Raw genomic sequence first — 6468 nt, 5'->3', positions numbered from 1 at the left:
CATATCACAAACAATTTAAATTTGGATTTATGGTCACAGCTTTATTGCCAAGATATGGCGGCCGGTCTGTCAATAGACCATAATGGCACGCCAACAATAAATTCAATTTCAATCAAACAAATTAATCGATTGATTCTGGGAAACAGTTCTCAACCAATTAAACAATACAATTCAAATCAATTAATCAGCTGATCCTGGGAAACAGTTCTCAACCAATTCAACAACAATTCAAATCAATTAATCAGCTGATCCTGGGAAACAGATTTCAGCTGACTACAAATCAATCAGATGACAATACTGATTAGTAGATACTGGGAAACAGATATCACTGATTCGCATCAATATGCGCAATATACATCAATCAATATCAATCAATAACTCAATAATCACCAATAAATGCTTGTACCGCGAAATCTGCCATATGAATGAGTTATCCACATGAAACTCATTCACAGCCAAACGAAGACAGAAGAGGAGGCGACACATTTCCCGGTACAAGGCTGTGACCAAAATCCTAACATGTCATTATTGTTCCATGTTACTTGTAACTGTGAACTAGTAACTGTTAGGGAAGAACCTGTTTTTGTTTTTTTTAAGGTGTTAAGAAAGAGGTCATTACCCAAAGGAGACACGTGGACCCCATCTTTCAGAAAAAAAATGGTTATCTAATTTCAAGTCTGTATAAAGTACAACAGCTCCACTATGCTATAAAACATGATCAGAAATTGTATTGTTCAATCTCTTTCAGACTTTTTTAAGTGCGTAATGACTTATGGCCCCCCGCCAACTCCTTCGGTGTAATATTTACAACCATATCAATAATGTCCCAGGGAACTCAGACCTCAGGAAATACATGATCTTCTTTAATTATATTCAATACACCCAACCCAAGTGTTACCTATGTCATTACCCCAACAGTGTATGACAAGCCTTGCTGGTTGATCAGTTTCAAATTTCCCAAGTGACAAATTTTACTTTTGATGTCCGAAATGACCATACATGTACCTCCTTTAAACTGCCACCACACTGTTAATCCAATGCGAGACAGCCCAAGGTGTACCCCTCCTGGGCAAACCCGACTGTGAACAAAGTCATATTTAATGATTGATGTCAGACAAGAATCCAGACCTTCCCTCAGGTACCTACAAATCTTAAAATGCGTACTAACACTTTACAATTATTTTTGGGGTTGGAATTATGATGTATCTTTTGTAAACACTGGATTTCCACCTACCACATTCCATAATATCTTCAGTAGACATACCACATAGGGAGGTCGATGTAGTTACCCCAATTCTGAATGAATGGGACTTGTAAAGAAAATTAATGTTACAGCCAAAGCTAGTGCATGCTTTGGTGAGGACACTACTTTAGCAGCACTTCCCTGAAGTGATACTTGTGCAACAGTTACAACCCTGTAAGCCATGTCCCTACTACTACTGACAGTAATTTTTCCAACACGAAAACAATCCATAGAAAGCCAATGAACAGGCACAACTAAACAAAGCTAACCTCATATTGGGAACTGCATATTTTATATTTTTGTCAAGACTGATATAATGCTTGCTAACAGATCAACAGTAATAGGTAATCTGGCATGTCTTATCCCAACACTAAATCCACATTACTATTCCAAGACTTTTCCCTAAAAATAACAGCATTTGCCATTGAATTGACTTAACAATTGCAACCACATCTCTAGGTCAGCTCTAATATACCAAAAGCTAGAGTATTTATTCAACTTTTTTTTTTTTTTTTTTTTATGTCATGTTAGGCATACAAAAACCTTACTACCGAGTAAGAATATTTCAAGAATTAGTACGAAATGACATTATCCCTGCTACAGACTGTAAATCCTGTAATCTAACCTGTACCCCCTACCTAAAACTTCCCAAATCTCTGTCCTTAATACCACAACTTTTTCCTGTGGGACCCTAATTGCCATGTCCACTGTGTCAATTTCAAGACCTAAGGATATCAGTTGTAGTTGGACCCTCAGATATCTACTCAGCGATGGGTATACCAATGTCTCGACATGTTTCAAGCCTAGGAGGCTAGCACATGTATCCTTTTTGTCCTTCCCAGCAAATATGAAGTCATCTATATAATGATCTAAACTTTGTTCACCAGACTTCTCTCCGACAATCCACTCAATAAAAGATGAAAACTTTTCAATAAACTACCCCACACTGAGCAACCCATAGGTAAACATTTGTCCAAGTATTTGTCTTGAAACTTAAAACCTAACAATGGAAAATCAGCTGGATGGTCTCTATCTTCCCCAATAATGCACCTTTGCCCAACTCAGCTATCATCTCAACAACTTTATCCAATGATGAGTATTGGGCTGAAACCATATCAGGGTCAATATTGCTATCCATGCTATCCCCTAATTGCAATGAGAGATGTGTTATTAGGCACGACTTTCCATCCTGTTTGAGAACTATTCCACTATGCGATGGGTTTGTTATCAAAGTAACCTGCCACCCTACCTAATTCTACTTCCTGCATAATTTTTTTTTTTTTTCCCCCTTGGGGCAAAAATAATGAAGTTTAGAAACACTCTTAAACCCTTGGAGAAGAAGCCTCCCTACAGACATGTTTGTATATTTAGTAACCCAGTGCTGAACATTTTTAAAGCCATAACTGTTTGTGTTCCTTATCTTGCTTGTTTTGTTCTGGGACCGTAGACTGAGTGTATGAAGTTTGGTTTTGACTGAAAGGAATTGGAATTTCTATTGTTTGCCTTAAAGCAATAGAGAGTGGCATACCCTCCATTACACCGAATACATTTATGAGTAAGTACAATGTGACCGAGCACAACTGCCCTTGTAATTGAAATCAAAGCATTTTTGTGAGTTATGATTCAGTGTCTGTGACAACGCCTGCTTCTGTGGCTGCATATATATCAAGTACATTACATTGTCAATAATGTCCCATGTTCCTGTGTTTTTTTGTTTTTGTTTTTGTTTGTTTTTGTTTGTGTTTGTTTGTTTGTTTTTTGTTTTTGTTTTTTGTTTTTGTTTTTGCAACTTTCTAAGCCAGTACTGCTCATCATACTTCAACCATCCAGTACCACCACATCATTGTGCCCCAAGGCAAACAATCTGCATATATTTCAATAGCCCATGCAGTTGCCCTGAATGAACAGAGGTGTAGATACTTATATATATTATAAATGCATCCATCCATTTACTTATATCAGATATTTTGTGGGTTCACTACTTACTTCCCATCAATCAAAGAAATTTTGTGGGTATTTTCATATACCCCCATGGAGTGTGACAACAAGTGGGCAAGCTCAATATATTCCACATTGATTATTTTTTGCTTAACATTAGCTGCTACATGCAAGCCTAAATTGAACAGGGGTGTAGATACTTATATATTATAAATGCATCAGTCCATTTACTTATATCAGATATTTTAGGGGTTTGTGTTTTGGGCTTCACTACTATAACTCCCCATCAATCAAAGAAATTTTGTGGGTACCGTCAGATATCCCCATGGAGTGTGACAACATATGGGCAAGCTCAATATATTCACCATTGATATTTTGTTTGTTTGTTTAACATTAGCTGCTACATGCAAGCCTAAATTATCATTTACACTTGTCATATATGTGTTAGTATTGTCATACCCATTGTATATGTACTCGGGTTCCCTTGATGTCTGTTAATTGCCAGCTGTGATCTGTTCCTGTTGAACCGACTGTGGCCTCACATTCTCAGCTGACACCAACGGTTGCTCTACTGTAGCCTCCTCCGGTTGACTAACAGCTGGCTCCATGGTACCCCCTGTCTTACATTTTCTGCTCCAATACATGATCACTGTTTTGATATATTATAGCAGATGAATAGAGTATACGGGTAATTTCATATATTATTAAAGTATCAACTTTTATGAATTGCTTCCAAGTTCCATAATCAATATACATTAACATACTTTGACCCAATTTCAATAAAAGACAACTCGACCCTATATACGTGACGCCATCGGCCAAGTCCGACAAAGACCCAATTTGAATAAAAGACAACTCGACCCAACGTGGTGCGATTGGGACGAGTCGACCATTGGCGTTTGATTTAAACATAAGCACGGTGCGACAAAATATGCTACAATTGGACTGAATCTCAAAATTGTTGCGCCAGATATTTCATTCCGATGGCTTGAAGATTTGTTTGACTATCATCAGCGGTCTCAAATATATCATATACGAGATATGAAGAAATATGGCCGACCACGCCATTTCATATATTGAACAACGATCCGGTGCCATCAACCGGTACACATTATTAATATAAGCAATTTTTACACTGACAATATATCATCAAATATCATTGAAATGTATTACATCTGAATATTGAAGAAATAAAGTATTTAAGCAAGTAAATTTTTGATAAACTTAGCCTGATAACTCTCTGGCTGATCTTCACAAAGTTTTCTTCCTTTAACAAGGGAGATAACTCGATTATCACTTTCGCCAAATAGGCGTCAGGTTGCACAACACCAATAATTCATGTGCCCTCTGATAACGGCACTATATGGTTTATTGCCATAAGTGCTATTATTACCTACACGATGACCGACCTTACAGACTGGTTACGTCGGTGTTATTATGTACACGATGGCCGACCTTACAGACTGGTTACGTCAGTGTTATTACGTACATAATGGCCGACCTTACAGACTGGTTACGTCAGTCTTTTTTTCCGTACACGATGGCCGACCTTACAGACTGGTTATGTCAGTGTTATTACGTACACGATGGCCGACCTTACAGACTGGTTACGTCAGTGTTATTACGTACACGATGACCGAACTTACATACTGGTTACATCAGTGTTATTAAATACACGATGACTGACCTTACAGACTGGTTACGTCAGTGTTATTAAATACAAGATGACTGACCTTACAGACTGGTTACGTCAGTGTTATTACGTACACGATGACCGACCTTACAGACTGGTTACGTCAGTGTTATTACGTACACGATGGCCGACCTTACATACTGGTTACGTCAGTGTTATTACGTACACGATGGCCGACCTTACAGATTGGTTACGTCAGTATTATTACATTGTATGTACACGATGACCGAACTTACATACTGGTTACGTCAGTCTTTTTTTCCGTACACGATGGCCGACCTTACAGACTGGTTATGTCAGTGTATTACGTACACGATGGCCGACCTTACAGACTGGTTACGTCAGTGTTATTACGTACACGATGGCCGACCTTACATACTGGTTACGTCAGTGTTATTACGTACACGATGGCCGACCTTACAGATTGGTTACGTCAGTATCATTACATTGTATGTACACGATGACCGACCTTACAGACTGGTTACGTCAGTGTTATTACGTACACGATGACCGACCTTACAGACTGGTTACGTCAGTGTTATTACGTACACGATGGCCGACCTTACAGACTGGTTACGTCAGTGTTATTACGTACACGATGGCCGACCTTACAGACTGGTTACGTCAGTGTTATTACGTACACGATGGCCGACCTTACAGACTGGTTACGTCAGTGTTATTACGTACACGATGGCCGACCTTACAGATTGGTTACGTCAGTGTTATTACGTACACGATGGACGACCTTACAGATTGGTTACGTCAGTGTTATTACGTACACGATGGCCGACCTTACAGACTGGTTACGTCAGTGTTATTACGTACACGATGGCCGACCTTACAGACTGGTTACGTCAGTGTTATTACGTACACGATGGCCGACCTTACAGATTGGTTACGTCAGTAATATTACGTACACGATGGCCGACCTTACAGACTGGTTACGTCAGTGTTATTACGTACACGATGGCCGACCTTACAGACTGGTTACGTCAGTGTTATTACGTACACGATGGACGACCTTACAGACTGGTTACGTCAGTGTTATTACGTACACGATGGACGACCTTACAGACTGGTTACGTCAGTGTTATTACGTACACGATGGACGACCTTACAGACTGGTTACGTCAGTAATATTACGTACACGATGACCGACCTTACAGATTGGTTACGTCAGTATCATTACATTGTATGTACACGATGACCGACCTTACAGACTGGTTATGTCAGTGTTATTTCCGTACACGATGACCGACCCTACCGATTGGTTACGTCAGTGTTATTGCGTAAACGATGGCCGACCTTACAGACTGGTTACGTCAGTGTTATTACGTACACGATGACCGACCTTACAGACTGGTTACGTCAGTGTTATTACGTACACGATGACCGACCTTACAGACTGGTTACGTCAGTGTTATTACGTACACGATGGCCGACCTTACAGACTGGTTACGTCAGTAATATTACGTACACGATGACCGACCTTACAGACTGGTTACGTCAGTGTTATTACGTACACGATGGCCGACCTTACAGACTGGTTACATCAGTGTTATTAAATACACGATGGCCGACCTTACAGACTGGT

The sequence above is a fragment of the Pecten maximus genome, chromosome 1 (assembly GCF_902652985.1).
Source record: "Pecten maximus chromosome 1, xPecMax1.1, whole genome shotgun sequence".
NCBI lineage: Eukaryota > Metazoa > Mollusca > Bivalvia > Pectinida > Pectinidae > Pecten > Pecten maximus.
The sequence above is the reverse complement of the archived record's forward strand: the minus strand, read 5'-3'. Positions refer to the sequence as shown.